At 40.3% G+C, this 27,269-nt stretch overlaps 1 long non-coding RNA gene across 1 annotated transcript; it reads left to right on the top strand.

Annotated features, from left to right (window-relative positions):
• Nucleotides 1–26,979, top strand: LOC140705487 (uncharacterized). The gene is made up of 3 exons (XR_012084880.2): nucleotides 1–931; nucleotides 7,263–7,402; nucleotides 24,145–26,979. It is a non-coding gene; the product is annotated as an uncharacterized LOC140705487 (long non-coding RNA).
• The last annotated feature ends 290 nt before the right edge of the window (nucleotides 26,980–27,269 follow it).

Raw genomic sequence — 27,269 nt, 5'->3', positions numbered from 1 at the left:
GGGATAGTAACAAATGTATCATCTCTGAGGAATAAGCAGGTTTTAGAAAGAGCATAAGCACAATAGAACAGGCCTTCATCGTGTATAATTTGATCAGTAAAATTACTAAGAACCCTCATATAGCAGGTGAGAACTGTCTTACAAGATGCTTTATCTCAACAAATTCGTATCAGCCAAGGTGGTAAAACACGGCTGCATTCTCGTGCCTTTTCTATTTAGTCTTTATATTAATGATCTGATCCCTGAAATGGCTCCCCCTTCCTTTTTTTTCTTCCAGCTGTTGACAATGGCAAATCTTGATTTTGCTTTATGCTGATCAATTGGTTTTGCTATCTCTGAATAAAACTGGCCTCGAATGTTAACCAGATTTGGGCAGTTTTGTAAAGATGAGCATTTAGCCATCAATTATTCAAAAACTAAGATTATGGCTTTTGGGAAGAGAGCCTCTAAGTATAATTGGCCACTTGATGGACATGCTCTTGAACAAGTGAATTCATTTAACTATGTCGGCCTGCATTTTAATGAGGAACCTTCATGGAGGCAGCCCCTAAATGCCATTACTTTATTCAATGTCAGTTCTATTGGGCTTCTTAAAATATTTGTTTCTGCTAGAGCTAATAAATCCTGCTCTTAAGGCTTTCACTGCTAAATTTTTGGCTCACATGCTTTCTGGGCAGAAATAAGGGGGGAGGGAGTCAAGTCCAATCTTGAGGTTCTGCAGAATAAATTTAAGAAGCAGATACTGGGATGGTTTCCAGGGTCTCCTTCAGCTCAGGGTTGAGCAGCATCTTTCCTCAATAGTTTCCAGAAGTGATTTCGCCTGTCTTAAATACTGGCATAGACTAAAGGGCTTGGAGTGGCATTCCCTTACTTACTAAGTGTTCCTGGCTGGAGTAGTCGTGGACGGGAGGATGGCCACATTGGTGTCATGGTAAGTTAAAGACCTATAATATTTCTATGGAGAAATTTCTCTGCCTCAGAGAAAATACATAAACCATTCTCAAACAGTGAGTGGAAATTTCCAGCCAATTTTACCAGGGGTGAAATTTGGCATCACACTCCCCCCAGGAGGTTTGCAGCCAGCATTTGAACTAATCTTAAGAAGCATGTCTGGCAGACGTCTGCCATGAATTTTTTTTGGATTCTCTTTTATAATAATATTTCTGAAAAATCGGTGCATGGCTTGCCTGAACAAGTGGACTTTGTTCACGAAAGCTTGCTGTTTTTTCCTTAATAATAGAATAATAAAGGTATGACCTCTTGCATTTTTAATAAAATCTTTCTTGTCGCAACATTATTAGTATAATTTAAGGGGAAATATGCTACTGCTTATGATACTGCACAAAATTGTGACTAAGCAATTACCTTGGGCCACAGCATTGAGATGAAGATTGAATATAAATCAAACAAATAAACCAGATACAGCCTCTCTAAAAGGCCTATGCCTTGTATTTTCTGCAGCTTACTGAAGATGGATATGTATAGAAAGCAAATAAACAGTTCTCACTGGAGTTTTTGTGAAATATCTGGCCAATACATTTTTTCAGAGGAACGGTCTCAACAGTTTTTTCAGATTCTCTGCTCCTGTGACTTTTTTCATATCTGAACTTCAAACTGACATGCCATGCTATATCCTTCCTATATCCATCAGTCTCAATGTGTGTGGTTTATGTCTTTTCTTACAAAACAACCACCCCCTGAATCATGTTATTTATTTATTTGATTAGATGCATCTACCAGTCAAAGCCTCTACTTTCCCTGCTTGGCCAGGGAAACCTACTTAGGGAAAAGAGTGGCCAGTTACGTGTCATCAAAAAAAAAAGAGGACATGCATTACAAAAAAAGAGGACAGCTTTTCAAACGGAAGACCGTTCTCTTTAAAGGAGGACATATGGCCAACCTAGTTCAAAGCAGACCAATTTCTCCTAAAGAGTTTTGAGGAAAACCTCCCAACTCACAAAAGAAAGGAAGCTATCAATGGAGAGATAGTTCCTGAATACTACAAGATGTAACTCATAAACTGTCCACTCTATGACATTGGTGTGCTGATCAAATCCCACCCATCCCCCGAAACACATTCCAGGGTCAGACATATTCCAGTAAAACTAGTCCTACCTAAGTGATGGGATGGGAAAAAACTACACTGTTGACCCCAAAATAACTATTTCACATTTCCTACTTCAATAAAAGGTACAGAGTCTTAGAAAGTGGCACAACTATGAGGCAGACTGAGTGATAGTAGGATTGAGAGGCAGCATCAGTGAATAATAGCCACAATAAAAATGTTGCTATAATTGGGAGAAAAGCCCCTTCAGTTCCTAACATTTGTTTCTATGGGAAACATTACATGGAAACTTGTTATCAACCTTAATTATAACATTGATATGTATAGGGCTCCAGTGTCTACTAAACCAACAACAGCTACATGCAGGATAGATGCGCAGAGAGGATAGTGCCAGAGGATAGTATAAAAGCATTACTTTTGGCAATAATCATATTGGTTGAACCTGTGCATGTTCTCCCTGTATTTTGGTATAAAAACCTGCTGCTGGACAGCTATTAGGAGTGTTCTTTAATTCATTTCCCCTTCTCAGAAGATAATCAAGGAATTTATGGACAAAAAAGGAACTCCCATTAAAGGACTTTATGACTCATAATGCACTTCTGACCTTGTGTTTTTGGCAGGAATTTCCACATGCCTTAACTCCTGACGTTTCAAAGAGCAGAATAAAGTTTAATTGCTATTTTATTTTACACCCTGAAAAGATTTGAAACCTAATTCCACATTTTGTGGAACAGCTTTGAATAATTATGGTCATTACTAAGGTATTTTAAAAAAGAAAAACCCACCCAAAGGGAGTGTGACACTTTTTGTATAAGTAACACAATATTAATAGGCTTCTGGGGGCTTCCAAATTGCAGACTTTTTATAACTGGTCAGAAAAACAGCTCATACCTTGGTTAATTTCTCTTGCAGCATGGCAGCTTTGATAGGCTGTAGTTACGTTCCTGAAACACATACCTTAAGGTTTTTATTTCCAAAATACAGTATATGGATGAATTGCATAATTATTATTTAGAAGAAGCCAAGTATTGTTCTTATGCTTCTAAATGGGTAGATGGAAAGAAGGTGCATGTCATGATCTTTATTGCCATGTGACTATTAAGGGCATAGGATAAAGATATGGTTTCAGATTGGGTAAGTTTGACAAAGATGAACATGATAAAAGACAAAAATGGGAGGGACCTAACAGAAGCAGAAGACGTCAAGAAGAGGTGGCAAGAATACACAGAGGAATTATATCAGAAAGATTTGGATATCCTGGACAACCCAGACAATGTAGTTGCTGACCTTGAGCCAGACATCCTGGAGAGCGAAGTCAAGTGGGCCTTAGAAAGCCTGGCTAACAACAAGGCCAGTGGAGGTGATGGCATTCCAGTTGAACTATTTAAAATCTTGAAAGATGATGCTGTTAAGGTGCTACATTCAATATGCCAGCAAGTTTGGAAAACTCAACAGTGGCCAGAGGATTGGAAAAGATCAGTCTACGTCCCAATCCCAAAGAAAGGCAGTGCCAAAGAATGCTCCAACTACCGTACAATTGCACTCATTTCGCACGCTAGCAAGGTTATGCTCAAAATCCTCCAAGGTAGGCTTCAGCAGTATGTGGACCGAGAACTCCCAGAAGTACAAGCTGGATTCCGAAGAGGCAGAGGAACTCGAGACCAAATTGCTAACTTGCACTGGATTATGGAGAAAGCCAGAGAGTTCCAGAAAAATATCTACTTCTGCTTCATTGACTATGCGAAAGCCTTTGACTGTGTGGACCACAGCAAACTATGGCAAGTTCTTAAAGAAATGGGAGTGCCTGACCACTTTATCTGTCTCCTGAGAAACCTATATGTGGGACAGGAAGCAACAGTTAGAACTGGTCATGGAACAACTGAGTGGTTCAAAATTGGGAAAGGAGTACGGCAAGGCTGTATATTGTCCCCCAGCTTATTTAACTTATATGCAGAATACATCATGCGGAAGGCTGGACTGGAAGAAGCCCAAGCCGGAATTAAGATTGCCGGAAGAAATATCAACAACCTCCGATATGCAGATGATACCACTCTGATGGCAGAAAGTGAGGAGGAATTAAAGAACCTTGTAATGAGAGTGAAAGAGGAGAGTGCAAAAAACGGTCTGAAACTCAACATCAAAAAAACTAAGATCATGGCCACTGGTCCCATCACCTCCTGGGAAATAGAAGGGGAAGATATGGAGGCAGTGTCAAATTTTATCTTCCTGGGCTCCATGATTACTTCAGATGGAGACAGCAGCCCTGAAATTAAAAGGCGCCTTCTTCTTGGGAGGAAAGTGATGACAAATCTTGACAGCATCTTGAAAAGCAGAGACATCACCTTGCCAACAAAAGTCCGAATAGTCAAAGCTATGGTTTTTCCTGTCGTGATGTATGGAAGTGAGAGCTGGACCATAAAGAAAGCAGACCGCCGAAGAACTGATGCCTTTGAATTGTGGTGCTGGAGGAGGCTCTTGAGAATCCCCTGGACTGCAAGGAGAACAAACCTATCAGTTCTAAAGGAAATCAACCCTGAATGCTCACTTGAAGGACAGATCCTGAAGCTGAGGCTCCAGTACTTTGGCCATCTCATGAGAAGAAAAGAGTCCTTGGAAAAAACCTTGATGTTAGGAAGGTGTGATGGCAAGAGGAGAAGGGGACGACCAAGGATGAGATGGCTGGACAGTGTCTGCGAAGCAACCAACATGAACCTGACACAACTCCGGGAGGCAGTAGAAGACAGGAGGGCCTGGCGTGCTCTGGTCCATGGGGTCACGAAGAGTCGGACACGACTAAACGACTAAACACACACACAAGTTTGACAAATCTGTGTCAGATGTTGGCATGATGTATTGTTCCATCCAGTTATATTTGACTCCTTCAAGTCACCTGGGGAAAGTCAGAGCTTGGAAACCTTATTAGACTGTCCAGCACATTGATCATTGTCCCTTACATTTTGAACAATCCAATTTCGTTTGCCGGTAGTCTGCCATTTTTAAAATTGTCCACAAGCCTCACTGAACCCCATGCTCCACGCTGCTGTCAAGTATCCCATGGCAGCACTCATAGCTAAGCTCCTATTCCTCTCTTTTAGCAACCAGCTGCCAAGGGAGACATGCATATCCTGCTCCTTTTGCTCAGAGTAGGGATTCTAAAAACTAAATGCAAATGCTGTCCGGAAGAGTGATTTTAGAGCCATTCTGGCTCCCAAGTCTTTTTTTAAGAGTACAAAATAAGACAATAGTTTTCCTGCTGTTTAGAGCAAGCAAGATGTCTAACCACAGGCTGTAGCTCATTTGAGGGACTGCTCTGTGACAATGAGGCTGAATTTCCACACAGGTTGGATCCATCTAGTATTTAGCGTTGCCATTTTGTGTAGTGATTTCATTACATGCAGAGATCTGAGGAGCCCTCAGTGACTTGCTGTGACTAGTTGTCAAAGTAGTTTGTACATAAAATCAATTATGTACAATATTTCACTGGATCTTCCTGCCATTTCTCCATATTAAGTTCATATAGATACTTTTCAGATTGTTCATATTGAGGACACAAACGGCATCCTTGAAGGTCTACCACATGCTTGTTCAATACATGTTCATCTTGACACATTAAGTCAGTCAGAGGTGGATTGGCCCAGTGGAGTGACTGGGACACTCAGACTGAAATCCCGTTTGTACTGCTATGCCACATAAAACTGAGGCATCTTTAGCTGCAGAGATTTTTCACAAATAAAAATATTTCCGATTTCCCCATCTGATTCCCCATCTGAAGATTCTAATGCTCCCATGGAATGCCTTCCATTATGGGGAAGTTGTTGGGGGCTGCAGGATGGGTGTTAATTTCCAACATCATTCTGGAGGTGGTGATATTTAGAACAGTGGTTCTTAACCTTCGGTAACCCAGGCGTTCTTGGACTGCAAATCCCAGAAGCCCTCAACCAGCATAGCTGGTGGTGAAGGCATCTGGGAATTGCAGTCCAAGAACACCTGGGTTACCCAAGGTTAAGGACCACTGATTTAGAAGGTAAGGACTCTCCTCTGTCTTGCAGCTCCCAAAGGCTTTCCCACAATAAAAAGGATTCCTTGGGAACTTGGGACTTCCATGAGAGAATTGGGATTTTTATATTTCTAAAAACCCAGTGTGGTTGATGATGTCATTAGACGTTTGTGACATGAAGAATGGTCATTAATATCTTATTTTTTCATTGAGACAGGTTGTTTAGATATGATAAAATGTCTTGGCAAACCACATCAACACACACACACCCAAGTTCCTGTGTCCCATGTAAGCCTGGAACAACAAAACTTTTTTCTCATTGTTGTGTAGAATAGCACAAAATGTGTGTAGCTTCTTGAACTTGAACACATACGCAAAAAACCCCCACAAAATAATAGGCAAATTATTCATAAATGATCAAACAACTCATCCAGTGCTTCCATTTTTAATCATCCATGCATGACGCAAAAATTATCATAGGTTTAATTGTTGCACTTTTCTTGAAATGTACAGTTTCTGGGAATGTGCAATTGTACATATTTCCGTAAATGTGCACAAACTGCACAAATTATTTCTAGAAAGTCTTAGAGAAAGCATTAAAAATTGCTTTCTCATTCAGCTCATGGAAATGAATCCGATTGCCAATTACAGTCCTAGCTGTCTCCTAGCTGTTACTGCAGTAGCCACAATGAATCCCCTTTGTCAGATAGGAAGTGTTTATTTATCAACTATAAGTCATTAAAATACGTTAAAATAAAATAATAAGCAGCAGGTGAGATAGTTAATTAAAAAAGAAAATACAATAAGGCGTAAGTAGGAATCAAAGAGACAAATGTACAGGGAACAAGCGAGCTCGAATGTTAATTGCAGCCAAGGCAAAGTTTGCCACGTTTAAGGTGGTATTGGCGTTAATGTCAGCCAGGAGCCAACAGACCTGGGCGAGATTAGGTCTGTCTTGGATGGAAGTCAGAGAACTTGCCAAAAACCTTGATCTAGGGGAGTGGTAATATGGACATCTCAAAAGGTAGTGAGTGATGTCTTCGACTTCTCCAAGGTGGCAAGGACAGATTCTTAGGTGATAGGGCAGATAGAAATCTATGTTTCTTGACAATGTTCTTAAACAAATATGGGCATTTTGGCTCTAAGTTTCTCTTGAATAAGACTGTATTTTTAAATCTGATTTTTGGTCTGGTTTTACAGAGGATGCTGCTGCTACCTTCATCAGCAAACTGTACCAGGCAACAGAGAGGGCAAATTGCTTCCTTTGAGTTTTCCAGGTTCTTTTGAGTACTGCTGGGCATGGTTCCTTTCTGGACTACTTGGCCATGATGTGACTGGAGGTAAATCTTGTTTGGTTTGATTTGATTTTGATACCTGGCTTTGCATGGTTCCATCTGGTTTTTAACACTTATTAATGCTTTTAAGAAGCTCTTGGAGGAAGTAATCAAGAGGTCTGGAGTGCAGGGCTATCAGCATGTTGAACATACACAGCTGTACTTCTCCTTTCTTTCAGATACTAGGGAAGTGGAAGAAGACATCAACCTAGGAAGTTAGCTTATACTAGGTTGACTATTCACTCCTGTAAATATGTTCCTAATACTGTAGTTAATGCCTACGTTTAACAGGGGGACAGGATGTACACAGATGTTATACAGTAATTACTGCATGTTGTTTTCATGAGTTTTCCCTGGCTTCTGGCATGAGGATTATACTTTGCTTTACTAATAAATGAGCCTGTAATTGGAATTGATTTTTTTTAATAAATAGATATCCATCTCCAGATTGCTTCCAGAAATTCTTTATTTTTTTGCCTTATGGGCAAACTTTCAAAGTTCTCCCTTGTGAACAAGCACCAGTGGAAAAGTACAGAAATGTCTAAGGCAAAAAGATCTATTCTCCATTACAACCATTATCTGTCTTAATGTAACAATGTTCAAGCCCAGACAGTTCCTGATCAATGTAGTCTGCGAATATCACAACAGCTATTCAGAAAGTACAGATAACACTACTGACAGTAACCTAACTCAGGGGCAGGTTTAAATGCACATCAAGAAAGCAATGAAACTAAGAAGAGATAAGTGGGAGTTCAGAACTATATCTCTAGAGACACAACCAATATGCTTTATGTAGTCATTTTCAAACAGTTGGCTGAAAAATTTCTCATCAGTAAATACGGTAATAGAAATAAAAATTGTTTCTTTTTGCAGGACAAAAAATATAGGCAGAGTTTAGTTACAAAATTACAGCCAATTTGTAGTAGATAACTGAATTGAGGTTCAAACTCTCCAATGCATTTCTAGTTGTGTTTCTTTTGTAAAAGGCTAGTTTTGCATTCTTAAAAATAATAAAAGAACAAAAGAAAAACAGAAAAACAATGAACGTCAGTTATTTTTCAGAGAGACAAGGAACAGAGATTTGTTAAAACTGCGCTAACATATATTTTCATTTAATTTGTGATACCTAGGCTACAGTCATAAATAAAACATACCCTCAAAAGCTCTTGCTCATTAGTAGCTACTGAACTGTGGTGTAAAATGGTTTGCGTTATGAAAGCACACAGCTGTGAACTCTTGTTTGCAATTCTGCCAGTGTGTAAGAGAGACTGGGCTGAGATACTGTACACAGAAAAGTGTGTTCCTCAAAGACAAGAGTGGGCAAATGTGACTCTTAGATCTCACGATTTTCAGCTTCCATAATGCCATCGCTATGTTGACTATGGCTGAGTAGACCACAAACATCTGGAGACTGTGGTTGTTCATCCCTTCCCTGAGAGATTTTGTGGTCCAAGCAGTACATTTTTCATACATCTCTCAGATGAGGCTGTAACTCAGTTGATGAATACATAACTGGCATGCAAAATACCTTAGCCAAACCCCCACCATCTATAACTAAATAGGACTTTAAGTACCAGTCCTGAGAAAGACTCTTTATGTAAGACCCTGATCAATGGAACATGCTACTTAATGAGACTGATTCATGATCTGAGGCACCAGAAAATATATGATTTCTAGAGATGCCTCTTTTTGGCTTAAAAAAAATACAGTGGCTGGAATCCTGTTGCTTTAATTTATGCCACAGAATGCTGATTATGTTGTCAGCTATGGCAGTTTTTCAGAAATTAAAACAAACAGATTTATCTCCCCAACAGTCCTGAGCCTCCATTGGGATCCCTTTCATGGTGGGGAACCTACTGGGGGACCACAATTGGAGGGAGTTTTTAATTGACAAAAATCACCACCAGTAAGAAGAATTTATCAAAGATGAGAATGTTTGGTAATTAAAGCCTTCTCTCCCCTTTCCCACATTCTCCAGTTGTTTCCCTATGACGAAAGGACTCCCAACCAAGACACAGTACCTTTGGGAAGGAAGAGGATTGAAAATGTTTAATTTCTAAAAAACCGGTCATGGTTTGTTATGTCATCAGCCTTGTGGGGTATAAATTAAAGCAACAGGATTTCCATCACCAAGTTCTTCCCTGGGTGACTGAAATAGCATTAATCTTTCCTTTTGCCCATGGGCCTTTAGGGAAAAAAAATGCTCCTATGCCCCAGAATAGTACTGGCATCATGACATCTCTCTCTCTCTGTCTTAAACATTATGATGTCTGCTGTTTCACTATAGCAACATGATGTCATTGACCAAAACTTATACCAGAACTTGGCCCAAGGCTTTAACTGTATTAAAGAGACTTGCAAATCACACAGATCAACAGTAAGTAAGAACTATTCATATGACTGACTCCCCTCCCCCCCAAGAAGTGTCTATATTTTGGTAGCAGAAGTGCATATACTATGAAAATATATTGAGCAGGGAGATAGCCGTGTCAGTCTGTTGCAGCAAAAACAAGCAGAACTTTGTGGCATCTTAAAGAACGATGCCAAGCTTTGCTTGGTATGAAGGTATATGTATCATAGCCCACAAAGCTTTTGCCAAATAAAAGCAACTAGTTTCTAAGATTTCACGTACTCTGGGTTAAATAATGCATGGTGTTTGCTTCTACAAGCAGAGCAAAGGTATAGGTTAGTGGCAGATGACTGGTAGGGATTTAAATACAGATGTGTCTGGTAAATGGGCCAATGAAAAACAAATACTTTGTCATAGAAAGATGGGGATGGGGTCAGCTTCAGGGCGAAACTATGCAATGTTGAGAGTGCTTTTTGTACGTTTCATTGTTGCATGATAAAAGTAGTTTGCATTTGTGTGTTTTCTCTCCATCTCCCTGTCTCTCTATGTGTGTTTCCCTCTGCACCTTTAGCTTCATAAATTGAAAAATACATCTATGTTTCACATGAGCTATGCACAAAGTACAATATATGTTCCATATACCGCAGAAACATGAGAAGACAACACCTTGATCTTGCACAGGAGATGAGGGTTTTTTTTTCTGTTTGTGAACTTTGGGTACAGGTTCAGTTGTGCAAAGAGAAATGCGCTGGATTGCACTTTAACATGCTGATGTACTGTAGACTCTATTGATTTTAACGGTATTAACTTCCAAGTCAGCATGCTTAGAATTAAACATGTAACAAAGGCTTGCTAATCCTTGGCCAAAAACAAAAGCAAAAACATCAACTCTTGCAAGTCCTGAAATGCACACAATTCACAAGAACTCTTGGAATATCACTCATTGAAGAGAAAACCTTTGAAGCCTTTCATTCTTAGATGAGAGAACAAAGAATAAAATAGGCAAAGGTCTGCTGTGACACACCATTTCTATATGGGAAGATGGATTCCTAACATTCTGTGACTCAGTAATGGGCTTGCTGGGTCTCAGGATGGAGGCTCAGATCTCAACTCGCTGCTGGTGTCTAGAGAAAGAGGCAGAGTGGTGCTTGGTGTGGGGAGGGGAGGCTGGATTGTTGGGCATGAGATGGCTTTAAACTTTGGGTGCCTTTTTATCTGTTCTCAATGGATGCCAAAGATCTCTGGTGCAGTTTGAAGGTGTTTGAAAGTGTATTCTGCTTTCAAGCACTGTTGCCCTCAGAAGTCAGAGGAGGGAATTAGGGATAGATATTGCGGGTGGATGAACTTGAGTTTAAGGGAGGCAATGGAGTGTCAGGGTTGTGATTCATCAGTCTTGGTGTTGCACAAGCCTTGGCAGCTTGGTCTGAAAAATAAATTGCAAGTGCTGGTGGTGAGCTTTCCACACTCAGCTGCAGCATATGACCTGGAAAAATCTCCTCACATGTCATTTCATGCCATAGGTAAGATTATACATGAAACAAAACTGAGGGGAAATCATGGCAACCACTACAACTTCTGCATACATTTTGCTGTCTGCACTGGCATCAGTCCCCCCCCCCCCATCCTTGCTCTGGGTTGCCATATTTTCTTATTAGCTTGATTTTACCCAGATTGTGCGCTCATTTACCCAAATTCCCTATGAGCCCATTGCCACAACCAGCTGACTCACAAACCATCCTGACATGTTTCAGTCCAACATCTTTGACATCACAAGGCCAGCCTTTGGGACATCACCATGACCCACTGCACCACACCCAACTTTAGGTGCCAGCCCTGATGTCTCAGAAAAGGGTTGCTTTTTTTCATCTTTCTTCATGCCAAAAGCACCACAGTGCAATTAACAGATATGCCAGACAATTTTGTTCAGGCAACATGAAGAGCAGCAAACAATTCTTCCATAGTACATGATGAGGAGCACAGAGGACACTGACATAGGTGGGAGGTTGCCTGTTCTTCTCTGGGCTCTGAACTGTGTCAGTGCAAAAACCTCCTTTTCTTCAGTTCACCTTGGTTCTGCCAACTCCAATCTGTAGCCTAAAAAACAACTAAAAACACTGATGTTTCGGCAGGCCTTCCCCTCAGCCAATTCCTGATTTCCCCCCCATCTCCTTTTCCTAGTGTCTGTCCCATCTTGTCCAAAGTTTTTCCCCTTATATAAAATTGTTTTTAATTATATTGTTATATTTTCTTGTAAGCCACCTAGAGTGGTCTTAATTGACTAGATAGGCGGGATATAAAGAAAATAAATAAATAAATAAAAATATTAAGCTACATCCAAGTACTGTAACCCAGTTCTCCATTTGGCAGGGGGTTATATTCCCTGGGGTTCGATCCATATTAAGAGATTTTTTTTTCTTCTCACATTATAGTCCTGCCATTCTACAGGTTTTTTTCTGAGAGTCACAGATGTTCTGAACAAACTTTTCCTTGATTTTAATCTAGGAGGGTGGGATAGCAGCCAAAAAGTGCACATGCATTCGATGTACATGCTTTCAGTCTTTTACTGTTAGCTGCTACCTTTTTTTCATACATTAGTGAGTGCAAAGCCTGCTCAGCAATTGATTTTATTCATAGAGGTTGGTTTCAGGCATCCAAACAACTCTACAGCTTTTTCTTTTTTCTTTTAATTGTACATAAGAGAGATTCTCAAGTTTATTGATACAATTGATAGTAATAACTCTGTTAAAATACAGTATCATTATCTCCCCCTATCGCTCCCCCCTTTTTCAAATTCTGTCATCATTAAAATGGCTGAATTTAAACTCTTACCCACGAATTGCAGTAGCAACAAGTACAGCAACAAGAACATTGAGAGGGAGACATAGTACTGAATGCCTTGTTTATCTGTTTTGCATGGGCTGAACTGTAGCACACTGCGCTGTCGCATTTACTTGCAGAGTTGCAAAGGGCCAAGGTTGTATTTCTTAGTGCTTGTAGTTGTGTACCCCAAAGCCTTCAAAGAACATTGATCCTCACAGAGGCCTTTTGTGATTTGGCAGTGCCACTTATAAGTCATTGTACAATCCAAATTAACCCTTAGGTATTTGGTGGTGACTCCATTATCTATTTGAACACCCTTCCAGGTCACCTGAAGTTCTTGAGATGCCTACTGTTTCTCAGAGGTAAGATACATATCTGAGTCTTAGTATGGTTTTGTGTAGATTGATTTATTTTAATGTATCTTTTAGAAGATGTTCTACCATCTAAAAGCTGTCTGATTGAGGAGCAAGTGTGAGATTATCAGCATAAATAAATCTTTTAGTGCCTTAAGGAAGTGGTTGGTTGTTGGTGTAGATGTTGAACAAAATAAGAGCAAGTCCACTACCCTCGAGCAGGCCACTCTTTTGGGTGCATTGTCCTTGAAAATTAACGACAACAATAAAAATCAGCTGCATTGTTCTTGAAAGTTAATGATCTGCAATTCTGCAAAAAAGGTTACTATTTCTTTAGTTAGCTTTTCAATCTTTGGTTAGATTATAGAATTTTTGAAGTAGTACTTGATGATGAATGATGTCATGGGTGGCTGAGAGGTCAATGAAACCTATCCCTGTGATCTTCCGAGTTTCAAAGCTGTCCTCAATATCTTGCATTAGATGTAGAATTTATGCTGTACAGTTCTTCCTAGGTCTAAAGTCAGCCTTCCCAGGTCCAAATCCTCCATTAGATGGTGAAAAATAATTCTTTTCTGTACTTTGTAAAGGTGAAAGTGAGATAATCCTGAAATGTTTGGTTTGTGAGTTCTGTACCAGGTTTTAAGACATGTCTTTGACAAAGGTTTGGGGATCTTCAGAGAGAGTTAAGACAGTGGTCAGGGGAGTGGCGGGGACACTTTTTGTTACTGTATGAAAATATTCTCTCTGTTCTCCACAGATGTCATCCAGGCCTGCTGCCTTGCCATATTTGTAGCTATAAATAACATTTTCCAATTGTAAGGTCATTGGTCTGCAGTTGTTTGTTTCAAGTTCTGGTTTCCTACTGTGATTTTGAGATCTGCCATTAATGAGGAGCTGATGAGCTATTTGATTGGCTGGAATGTGTGCATGAGTGAGGCCTTGGCGGTCTTTTTTAAGAGAGTTTAATAATCGCAAGGCCTTTTGACTGTTCCACGACGTGCTTATTTCTTCTATGAGTTTTACCCAATTATTTCTTTTCATTTCTGAGACTGGAGAAATTAATTCCTGCCCATCCAGAATAATGTCTCTGCTCAAAGGATTTCATTCAAATAGTGTAAAATGAATATTCATTTGGCTGACTACTTCTGATGTTAGACCTTGGAGGCAATTGGTTCTGCATCCTTTGGGTATGAACAATTAGGCTGAGCTTTTCACTACCTCAAGAAATTGGTCATAGGCCTTTGTGTCATAAGCCTCCAGAAAAGAAGTAGCCTAAGCTAACTGAAATCTGCTAAAGAAATCCCTCCCCAAATTCCCAGTAAAGTTCTGGGATAAATGAAATAAAATAAATAAGAAGTGTTTGCTTTGCTGCTACATAAATGAAAGCACAGCCACAAGAATGGCACCAGCAACTGCAACTGTTCTCATTCTCGAGAGAATCAGAACAGAAGTGGGAAATGGTTGCAGGAGAAAAGCTTATAAAGCCTTTGTAAAAGGTACACCCTCATAGCCCTTTCAGCAGTGCTATTGGCTGCTTGACATGCCAGTCCAGGATCTCCTGATTGGCCAGAGCTTCTGATTGGCACCACCAAGCTCAGAGATGGCATAGAGAGGCCCCAAAAAGGGTAACAAATATAGACAAATCAACAGTTTGACGAATAAAACCAAGAAAATATTTGTCAAATCGTATTTGTCGGGACTTAAAATTTGATGAATACAGATCGACAAATATATGACAAATCGGCTATATTCATCAAAAACAGCGATTCATTTTTATATTCATCCCCATCTCAAGTGAGAACAGATTCCAATTTGATTTTTTGCCATCAGGAGAATCCTAAGCAGTGGTACAATGAGGTCACTGTAGACTATTGATTAATTATCGCGCTTCTCAAGATGGCCATGATGCCAGAACCATAACTAGCAACTTCTGTCTGGGTGTGTGGCAGCTGTATTGGTTCCATGTTGAACCTGTCTGTGTTGAGTTTCCTTCTGCCCAGGGCAGAACTGTTAAAAGGCAGCATATGTGCTCAAAATGGATGGGTTCATGTCCTTCTAGCAGTAAACAGCAGTGCGCAGGTTTACATCTTTCCAGCAGCAAAAGTCTGTACCTCCTAAATTTCAGCACCAGTTGCCTCACCCTTCTTAAAGCACACAACGGGTGTTGCTCTTTCCTCTCTCACTCTCCGTCCCACTACCATTCTGCGCTTTACAACTGCTTCTGTGTTCCTTATATATTAAAGCGTAAAAACGAACAAAGAGTAACTATTTGCCAACTTGGAAAAAAAGGAAACAAATAACCTGAACATATGAGTTTTTTTTTAAAAAAACTTATTTAAATGATAATGCTATTAGGAACAAAGAAACAATGAAGAGTTCCATCTGTTCCATTGATGCTACACATAACGACTTGCGAATGAGCACCATTTTTAAGGATAATAATTTTAAAGTGTTGGGGGGAAGGAATATCTGAAGCAGGTGCTCTCAATGAAGAAAGGAGCTCTAGCAAGTAGGGTTTGCCCTTGTTGAGACCTATCATGTTCAGCTGGCCAAGGTGCTGATGCTGGGTCTGTTTATTTCAATAGATATCTCCTGCCACTCTCGGGGCAGTCTCTTAGGAGCTTTGTAACAGGTGTGGCACCAACGACTTTGGACTTGAGGCACAGCCTTATTTGTATGACTGATCTGCTTGAAATGACAGCGTCTTCTTAAAATAAACTGCATTACTGAGTAAGCCGTTGACCAGCTTTGTACAGCAGTCATCCTTATGCCTGCTGCTTTCAGATGTTTTCCCTCTCGTCTCCACCAACAAATCACAATACTGTATTATTAGAAAAGAGAAAGAGAGATGGCAGGTTTAGTTAGTGTAAAAATAACCTTGCCTGTAAAATTCTGTTTCAACTCTTATCAGGTGATAATGTCTGTGTCCCATTTTATCATAATAAAACATGAAAATCATGATCTGGATTACACATTCACTGCAAACAACTATAGTACATTTTCAGTGTGGTTTCATCCTATTTTCTTAATGTGGTACATGAGGGCTATAAATTGGTTTCTAGCACAATTTATATAATAAAATACATAATGAGTTGTGAATCACATGGATAAAAGCTGGCATTTATTATTTCCATTTATATTTAAAAGTGCTTTACACATACAGTGGTGCCCCGCATTACGATGACCCCACATGACGATGAAATCGCTTAACGATGACTTTTTTGCTATCGCTATAGCGATCGCAAAACGATGGTTCCTATGGTTTTTTTCGCTTTATGTTGATTATGTCCCTGCTTCATGAATTGTTTGTTCACAAAATGATGTTTTTTCCGGCTCCGCAAAATGGCTTCCCTTCGCAAAATGGCTGGCTTCCCTTTGCAAAATGGCTGTTTTCCAGACAGAAGCTTCGCAAAACAGCAATTTTAAACAGCTGATTGGCAGTTCTCTATGGGCGATCTTTGCTGGACGATGAGGTATTTCCCCATTGGAATGCATTAACCAGTTTTCAATGCATTCCAATGGGGTTGTTTCTTTCGCATGACGACGATTTTGCTGTACAGCGATTTTGATAGAACAGATTATCGTCGTCATGCGGGGCACCACTGTAATACATGGACTATGAATTTTGGCCTGTCTGAATGCATGTTATGCCTTGCACATTTGTCATGCTAGAGACAGATGGGATGCCAAAATTGTGATCCTCCAGTAGACTCCAAATCTGTAATCTGTCATCATAAGGATTGATGGGGATAAAGGTTGCTGCTAAGAATCCCTAGATTTGATGTCAAATTATGGATATATCTTTATATCTATAGGTATTTCAATGACAGGGTCCCCTCCTACCACACCCTCTTAGGTTATGGGGAAAATAAATTGACATAACATTTCCCAACTTTAGGCCATGGTCACACTAGCAAAATGTTTCCCAGTTCTTCCTTATTGGGGTTTTTTTTGTGTGTGTGTGTGTGTAGTCAGATGACATATGGTCATTGTTGAATCTTTTTGTCTCCCTCTGTGCTATCTCCACATGAAATCCTGCCCACTGGGAGGCTTCTACTTTTGTCGTTGTTTTGAGATTCATCGTGCAACAATTAGAGTGGTGTCCTTTGTGCATGGCTGTACCAATACTTTTTCTGGCAAGCCACCTTTTGTTACTTCCACAAGTTATATCATTTGCTTATATGTCCCTTTAATTTAAAAAATATATTTTTGAGAGTGGAGAGTCAGTGCGTTAGAAAACTCAGGTAACCCAGGTAACTTAATTTAGTTAAGTTACCTATAAACTCAAGTGCATTACCTCTGTTTAAAAAAATAATGGGGGTTATATGTAAATAAGGGCAGACCAACACTAGAATTTGTCCTTCTGTGAAATATACGGCAATGTAAATGCTGTGGATGCAAATAAAACAATATTCAGTCTTCCATCCAATAAGAACAGGGAAGAAACTGTAGAAGAGGATAAAAATAAAGCACACAACCATTTGAATGCAATATTTTCCACAGGAGACTACTATCTGTCACCTATACTAAAGTGCCAGCACTAGCATTAACCTCCAGGCTCAAAAAAAGAAAAAGAAAAAAAGGCTCATGCTGAATGAATGTGGATTACTTGGCCATTTCAAAGTGTTTATAGCTTGGACAAGCCATTACATAAAGCCTTTAGTGCAGTGGAATTGCAGATGGAGAAGGAATTTTACAGATGGGCAGTTTTAGTTGACCAGTTTATAGTATATGTCAGGGATCATCTCCATTTAACATCTAGGGCACCAAAAGGGGATAAGAGAGCATTTAAAAGCCCGGAGGTAGAGTAGGGCTGTGAAGTTGTGGCATGCTGCTACAAGCCCTGCAACATGGAAAATGTTAGCTAGCTTTGACTCATCGTCTTCATCTTTCTTTTTAATGCAGGTAGACGTCTTCAGAAATGATGCTGAAAGTAAAAAAGGAACAGCTACCACTAATTAAGCAATAAACAATGACTTCTTTTGCAGATTACAAGTCTCCTGTGACTCAGCACTCATAGTAACTATTTCCCTGTGAATATGTTTTTCATGCTGGAGGCTGGGCCCTTTTACAGGGACAGAGGTAGGACATATCATTTGGTGGATTTTCTGCTCATTGCTCAGTTGTATCTGGCTGCTCTCCTTTTAATTCCCTTTTCAGTTGAAGTGGCTATTATTTATTCTTGATTTATTATTATCATTTGTAAACCACCAAATTTCTCCCAGTTAAGGGACTCAAGGTGGCTCATCGGTTATTGAAAAAAGAAGAAGCTGACTAAAACCACAAAAAATTATTAGAACATAATTCAAGATATAACAATAATCACAATACATGGCAGAATTGTGGATATACTGTATATTTTCAGCCTTTTGAAATGAATGGAATATCATTAGCTCGTGATGTAATCCATGACAGTTGTGACTTGAAGGATTGCGGAAAGTCTTCACAAGGACATCTTTGTCCTTCCCTTGAATGTGCTTTATTTTTCTCTACTCACCATTTCTTTGAGATTTCCTTCCCTCTGTCCCCTGCGCGATCCGCTAAGACCTCCCTTCAACCACCTTGACTCCAGACTCCCTACTCTGTCTTCCAAGCAGATGAGACATTTGTTCCACAGTCAGCATCCACAGTTGCTTCTCCTGTGAAAGGCAACAAGTTGGATCAAAGCAATGGCATGGGCAGAAGGGGGATTAAACCTTTTGTTCCCACTGCATTCACAGTCAGAATTCTTCTCCTGTGCTATATGTAATGGGATGAAAGTTTGCATTGTGTGAGATAACCACATGGCAGATATATCTAGTAGAGTATGGTAACAACCCTACATCCTGATCTTTTTCCAATACTCTGTCTACTCATTCAAAAACAGAAATAGTTTGGCTTTTAATGATTTTAGGGCTCACTATTTTTGCTGGCCTTTACTTCTTTATTCATCTAGAATGTAACCTTCATAAAAACTTTCTAACAGTGAAAACTATCATGCCAATTGCTTATTTGCAGAGGTCCTTCTACTGAAAACATGATACAACATATGTGTGCTCCCTTTTAAACTGTTATTGTTGTTATATTCCATCAAGTTACACATGACTTGATGGAATCCAGTCAGGATTTCAAGATATTTGAGATAGTCAAGTAGAGGTTTTACCAGTGACACACACACACAGACACAGACACAGACACACACACACAAAGACACACACACACACACACACACACACACACACACACACACACACGGCAAGTTTCCATTTTGTGCTGTTATAATTATGTACTGTCAATTCCAACACATGATAAAGCTTTCCAAGGATTTCAGGATACAGAGTACTTAGAAGTAGTTTCCCATTCCCTTCTTCTGGAGGTGATCTGGGGACTGTGCAGCTTGCTCAAGGCTAGACAGGCTGTCTCATTTTTGAACTCCAGCCCTTAGGGCTTCAGTTCATCGACCCATCCTGTCAGCATCTTGAAAACATTTAATTAAAATAAGAAAGACCAAACAAACAATGCTCCCCCTTGGCAGGAAGAGCTGATAAAATAATACCACAGCATTTCAAAATGCCCAGTCAAAATGCCTCCAGTTTTTCTTTGAGTGTCATTTAAAAGTAGCTTTTGAAAATAAAATTACAGGAAATAATTTTGTTGCATTAGTATAAATGTAGCTTCAATACATTAACTAGTTGTTTCTGTTTTGAGATAGCTTGTTTGTATACGATTACGTCAATGAAATACTGTATCTAGCTTTCATTAGCTTCTCAAATGGTTTTGTTTTCTAGTATCACTAAGACTGTCTAGATTGGGGTGAGTGAATCCCATCTGATCCAATTTGTAGTTGAATATTTATTTATTTATTTATTTGTTTGTTTGTTTGTTTGTTTGTTTGTTTGTTTGTTTATTTATTTATTTATTTATTTAGTTATTTATTTATTTATTTATTTATTTGGTCGGTCGGTCGGTCGGTCGGTTCCTTCCTTCCTTCCTTCCTTCCTTCCTTCCTTCCTTCCTTCCTTCCTTCCTTCCTTCCTTCCTTCCTTCCTTCCTTCCTTCAATTTGTATCCCGCTCCCATTAGTGTCACAGCATTACTCTGGGCAGGTTACAACTTGTAAAATAGAAAACAAAAATAAAAAAGAAATATTAGAACGAATAGCAATAAGCCATGTCGATGACAGCTGTCTTGCATGCATCATCTATTTCCTGCAGTTCGTCAGAAAAGCCAGGGGTCATTCTCTGAACATTCCAGGTGCCCAACTTTAGGGCAGAAGTTTTCTTATGATTGTTGGAGGATTATCTATCTGTTTGTCGGCTTTCACCCTAAACCTTACTGGCTGGGGGCTGCCCAGCTTAAAGTGGGTGGCAGCTACCTAGTGAGGTGCAATGACCTCTCCCACCATTGGAAGTAGCCCCTGTCATCATGCTCTACACCAATCGAGCAAAGACTTATAACCAGTAACTGATACTTCTTGTTATTCTTGTTATTTCAATGCTATATGTAAAGCTGGAGTGTCCTCTGCAGAGCACGAAGCCTGGGTAAAATAATATGGAGGATAGGCTGTTACCCAAGCAGCAAATCCTCCCACTCCACGTCACTGAAATAGACCAATGCAAACACAAGAGCCAGTACAACTGGTTCCAGTGACACCACAGGAGTTGCCAGAATGGCACGAGCTGCCTCTAGGACCCCAGCTCTGGATTTTGCCTTGAGGTTAACTCCTGAATACTTTTTTATCAGTGGATATAGCCACAAGGCAGTGGAGGTTTGAAATCGGAGTTTTCCTTCTTCTCAAGCTGGACAAATGCATTGGCAAAGCAGGTACATGTTCTCTAGACGCACAAAGAGAGTATGGCTTAACAAGAAGCTGACAGCATATACCAAGATCCAGGTCTATAGAGCCTGTGTTCTGAGTACACTTCTGTACTGCAGGGGGTCCTGGACCCTCTGTGCACAGCAGGAGAGGAAGTTGAACATGTTCCATATGCGTTGTCTCCGATGCATTTTTGATATCACCTGGCAGGACAAAGTTCCAAACAGAGTACTGTAGTCCTAGAACGAGCTGGAATTTGTAGCATGTACAGTGGTGCCTCGACTTATGAAGGTCCCTACTTACAACCATTTTGTGTTACGACCAGCTCCGGCCGCACGATTTTGCTTGAACTTGCGACTGGAGTTTCGAGTTCCGACTGGAATAAAGGCAGGGAAAAAAGCAGGGAATTCAAAGTGCTAACTGTCGGTGGCGAAGAGGCTGCTGCTTTGTAGCTCTTTTGCCCCAACGGTTAGAGAGTGTGCGTTTGCAGGGAGGCTTCAGACTGCCTTGGTTTCTGCTTCTGAGTGAGTACATACTTTGTGTGTGTGTGTGTTTTTTGCAGCCGTCGAGGTCAGTAAAATGAGTACACAGCTCGCTGGGGGGGCAATGTGTTGCCTGCATAATTAACTTGTAAACCGCCCAGAAAGTGCTTGAAGCGCTATGGGGCGGTATATAAGCAGCACGCTTTTTGCTTTGTTTTGTGGGGGTTTTGGTGATTTTTTTATTTGGCCCCAGCGTGTTCCAATGGGGCTTGCAGTGTTGTTTTGTTTTTTGGGGTTTTTTCCCAGCTGGAATGGATTAATGGGGTTTCAGTGCATTCCTATGGGAAATGGTGCTTTGACTTACGACCAATTCGAGTTACATCCCATCTTCTGGAACGGATTCAGTTCGTAAGTTGAGGCACCACTGTATACATTACTGAAACAGTGACATCTACGTTGGCTCGGGCATGTCATGAGAATGGCTGATGGTCGGATTCCAAAAGATCTCCTGTATGGAGAATTAGTGCAGGGAAATCGCCCCAGAGGGAGCCCACAGCTGCGATACAAGGATATTTGCAAGTGGGATCTGAAGGCCTTAGGAATGGACCTGAGCAGATGGGAAACTTTGTTTAGCCTGGAGGCAGGTGGTGCATCATGGCCTTTCCCATTTTGAAGAGACACTTGTCCAGCAGGCCAAGGCAAAGAGGCAGTCCTTAAACCAGAAAATCAGGGAGCTGGACAGGGGATAGATTGTATTTGTCTTCAGTGTGGAAGGGATTGTCACTCTCAAGTTTGCCTTCTCAGCCACACTAGGCTCTGTTCCAAGTCCTCTATTCAGAGCACATTACCATAGTCTCTTGAGACTGAAGGATGTCTAACAGCAAACAGCAATAACCCTTAAAAAACACAGATAGCACTGACAAATCCCAGAGTAGATGGAGGAAAAGAGGAGAGGGAAGAAGAGAGGGGAAAGAAAAAAGGGGAGAAGGTGGTCAGCTGGGGTTGGTGTGGAAAGCCTCCCTGAAAAGCAATGTCTTTACTTGCTTCCCGAAAGCCCATGGGGGGGCTAGTTGGAGCTCCTCCGGAAGCTGGTTCCATAAAGTTGGAGCCACCACAAAGAAGGCTGTAGGTCGTGTTGAGGATTTATGGGCCTCCCTTGGGGTGGCCACCAGGAGGAGCCTCAACTGGGATGATCTTGTGGGTCGGGCAGATGATATTAAAGAGTGATGCTCAGACAAGCAACATGCCGTGGAGGGCTTTGTATGTGAGTGTCAAAACCTTGAACCTGATCTGGGACACCATGGGCAACAGGTGGAGATGAGCCAGAACTGGAGTGACACAGACACCTACAACAAGAGAAAAATAGTTCTTCAAATAGAACCCAGCCGCAAACCTTATAATTAAAAGAAAACAGAAAATGGTGGTGGCAAGACAATTGTAGAATACTGTCAGTCAAAGAAGCAAGGTTCAATCCTTGCCATTCCTAGGTGTGTAACAAAGCTCAGTAATTGGAGACAATGCCATATTTCAAGTACTCTGGTACTTCCTTCTTTTGCTATAGCAACTGGCACCAAGTATTTTTTTTGTTCAAATATTAGCATTTAAAAGCCCCAAAACACTGGAACAAATTTCCATTATTTCTAGCGGTGTTCTAACCGAGCTGAGCATGGCTGTGGGTTCTTGAATCACCCTCTATCTGCGCCAATAAAGAACAAATATCACAACCTCACTCCATTTTGACACTTCTTCCCCAAAGGCAGCACACATCTCCGGTCTAGATCATGCCATAAAATTCTCATTTGCATTTACAGTTACATTTGTTTAGTGACGTGAGACATCATATGCCATTCTGTGTTGGAACTAAGCATTCTGTCTGAAATGGTTTCTGGATAGCTCTACTCTTCGGGTACATCTCATCAGGAAGCTTTCTTTTCGTCTGGTTTACCAAATACAGTATTGTGTTCCAGAATATAGCATTTCTGTAGGTCTGTATCTATCTATATGTACATTATCAACTGATCTAGCTAAACGCTAGATCCATGAAGTGATGTTAAGTGCTTTTGCACAACTCAGAGAGACTGATGTGGAACTTCTTGTTGGATTGTGCTTCAAATGTTTTTCTTCATTTAGTAAAATGCAATAAAACGAGGAAGCACTGTCTCTTTCTCTCAGGTGTGCTGGCACTATAATACTCTCAATTCAGATATAGATCTGTCCATCGAACAATTCTCTTTTTCTCTTTCTTTCTTCAGGTTTCTGCCCATTCAAAAAGCCTGTTATAAAATGGTTTCTGGTAGATAACTGTTTGAAATAGGAAGTGAAAAGGAATCAATAGAAAACTGGCCATGACAGATGTTAGATGCTGTGACAATGGCATCAGTTTGTGTAAAATGGGAGAATAGCTCCCCCGCCCAATATGTATTATTGAACCAGACAAGTTTCATACCAGGATCAGGCAGAAAGATACATATATCCCAAGTTTATGCACAGTTCCTATGCAGCTTGAACCTGTTGTATTTGCTGATATTGTTTACATGCAAATGTTTATTTACCACAGGAATTGGTGTGTCGATTATCCACACGTAAAGCTGAAATTAGCAACATTTCTCATGTATGTCTCCTATTACCCATTAACCCTGTTACCACCTTCTTCCCTGCCCCCTTTATGCAGTTTCACTCATTCCCCAGCCAGGAGTGAAATAGTATCTGAGCCCAGGCAAGATATTCCTCCCTCTTTTGTTTCATTGGCTTGCCTCTTTGTCTGCACCCACCCCAGACCTTTAAGACATATTCCATTTGAATTTAATTTAAATAAGGGATAAGGCTTATTCACTGGACAGCAGAGGGAAATGTTAAGGGAAGGAGAGGGAGAGAAGGGGTGTCTTCTCTCCATCACTGATCTCCTGCTTTCTAACTAACTTTCATTCACTGTGTCTGATTTTTTTAAAGCCACAACACTGGAAGAAGATGAGTTTCTGTGGGTAGAGTCCCAGCAGTTGCTATGGGAAGGCTGCACACTCAACAGACTGGAAGCAAAGATGGCTGCTGAAGATTCCCAGAGGTAGTGCTGAATCATTTAGCTAAAGCGGCACTAAATTTGGAGAGACTTTTAAAAAACAACTTAATTATTGTCACCCTTAGAGGTATAAGCTGATGACGGGAGTGTCCTTCTTGGGTGGTGTAGCTTCTTTTGGATTCAAGAGAGAAGAGATATGATGGTGGGGAAAGGTTGCAAATCTTTGTTTAACAGAAAATGACTAGAGATGGGCATGAATTAAAAAACGAATCAGCAAATTCATTCAAAAATCACTCATTTATTAATTCATATTCATATGAATCAATGCCTCAACAAATAGAATTGAGACACCATAGATGAACTTTGTCACCTTTAAATAGCTCCTCGTGGCTCTATGCAATGTTCGGATGAGCCAGATAAAAACCCCAAACTCTCTACACTGTATTTTTGCATTTCTTGACTGATTCCTCTGCTAGCACAATCAAGGCTGCAAAAGCCACCCATGCTCCTTCAAATTTGCCCAGGAAATAAAGCAGACAACAACATAGTTGTGAAAGACCAGCATATGTTTATCTCCTGTAGACCACTGGTGGCCCATAAGATCAGAACCTCTCATTAGGCCCAAACATTACTGTCAAAATAATTTTAAAAAAATCTCTAACCAAGGAGGCTAAAACTAGGAGTATGAATTTTGCAGCCCCTTGCTCTTAGTGAGAAACATATTCTTCTTTCCTTCTTGCAGCAATATTTTGCTGCATGAGATTTTTTTCCCACCTGAAAAATCATGTGGAATTTCTTTATCATTATAAAAATCCTTTCTCCCAGAGGAAACATCAATCTCTGCAGAATTACTACAATTCCTGTATGGAACAGTAGCTTTCCTGTACTAGATTCCCATGAAAGGGCTTTAAGCTGTACAGAAGTTGGCAGTTTCTTCCACAAAAAACAGCTGAAAAACTAACGAACAATACATGGCTTCTCATTTTCATGGGAAGCCATGAAACGTTGCTGAGGTAGCAGGAAATTCCATTGAGAAATGATTGTATGGAAAGATTTGGAGAACTGCCCAGGATGATACATTTCGCGAGAAAAAGCCCACCAAGTACCTCAGTGAGAAGGCCATCTGACCTCATGCTATGATGGTACCAACATGGCCGTCGAAATAAAGCCTAGCTGTGAAGCAAGAACTGCAGCTTTTGTGTGTCTTAGTGCTTAGAATGCAGTATTATGGCCACAAGACAGAACATGCTGCCTGGTTTGTGGCACACAAGACACTTTGAAAGGAAAAACAACAACGATTAATCCTACACTGCCCGAAGCCTCTTAGTGGGGCAATGGCAGGACATAGTGATCAGAACAATGTTCTTAATTTTTCACTTTCTCAGTACCAACCTCAGGCATTCCAACACCTTGCTGGTGACTCACCCAGATTGGTATCCAGTGGTTTCTCCCTTATCCATTGTTTTCACCCTTTTCTGAACACTCATTTCATTAACATGTGATCAGAATGGAAATGCCTGTCCAATGCTCAGTGTTGAGTCAGAGGTGGAGAGTTTGATTCTCCATTGTGCCCTCTGGGAGAAAAGCCAGCCTGTGTTGCTTTGGGCAAGTTGCACGGCCCCAAGACTCCCCCCCCCCAAGAATGAAATGGTGTACTACTTCTGTGTATTTCTTACCTAGAAGACCCTGGGAAGTCAGAATTGACTTGACAGCACCACATCATCATCATCATCATCACCACCACCACCATCATCATCATTGTGAAACATAAAATTCAGGTCAGTTCACTGTGAGATGGCATCACCCCTCCTTTATTTTTGCAGCACCATGGTGCTCTTTTGTTCAGCTTCTGATCCATTATAGCTTCTAGCTGCTTTACAGACCTAATTCCCCATTTTAGTGTATGCATTAGCTTTGTGTGATCCCTTACATATGTCCACTTTTGAGTTCCCAGCCTATTACTCTAATTTATTGAGGTCACTTTGAGCTTTGTTTTTCTTTCTTCTTGCCATCCTTTCCTGTTTTGCATCATTAGCAAACTGGGTTCAAATATTCTTCATAAAATAAATAACATAAATGTGGAATGGTATCTGACACAGAAAAAGACTCCTCACTTCTTTCAACTTTAGTATTTCACTCACAGCTATATATACAAGGAAGACGAAATGAAGGATGCTTAAACTCCGTTGAATTCAGTGCGAGAGAGTACCATTCTGTCCCATTAAAATCAATCAGCTCTGAAAATACTTGTTGCTGTCTGGATTAGGGCTTGAAAAAGTTACTTTGTTACATTACTTCACAGGGCTGAGGTGTTTGTAAAGCTTGTAAAGCTAAATGACAACTCCCCAACCCAAATATTTTAAAGCAGACACTTAAAGTCTTCAAAGCAGAATGGGGCAGAGAAGCTCATGAAACAAGGTCATTTTCAACCCCATGTGAATTTCTTTATTTCAGTCAGATACACTGAACTTTCAGTACCATTTTTATTCATCTTAGTAAGAACTGTCCCAGTAGTGCTTTGAAAATGCTTTGATATCCTTAAAAAAATATAAAGCTACTAATTTGGATGGATCACTTGGAAGTCTAGCTTTGATAATAGCCGAGCTTTCATTACAGCTATTTCGTCTGGCTGGAGCAGGTTCATTAAGCTAAAAATATGTTCAAATCTGGCATCTGCTTAACAAAATGCCGATTGCAAAATTAATTAGATTTGCCAGGTTAGTAAGAATCAACAAAACTCGAGTGAGAGTCAAGAAATATTATTTCTGGTGATAAGGCAGGATACGTATTACAACCAAGTTGCCACAGATTAATTGCTAGAAGAAAGGGCTTAATAAAATATTTCTTTGAAGAGTTTATTTAAGAACTCCCACAAGAAGATGATTGTCTTACAGAGTGTAGAATTGAAGAAAAAAAAAAAAAAAACGCATCCAAATGTAAAACACTCCTCTTTTCTGTGGTGAATTCCATATGTGATTTTTCAGAACTAGCTTCCAGATCAGGAGAGGGAAAACTGTGCCCCTTCGGGTGCTACTGGAGTTAATTTTCCATCGGCCTC

Source organism: Pogona vitticeps, chromosome 3 (genome assembly GCF_051106095.1).
Source record: "Pogona vitticeps strain Pit_001003342236 chromosome 3, PviZW2.1, whole genome shotgun sequence".
Taxonomy (NCBI): Eukaryota; Metazoa; Chordata; class Lepidosauria; order Squamata; family Agamidae; genus Pogona; species Pogona vitticeps.
This window is presented reverse-complemented; position numbering and strand designations above follow the sequence as displayed.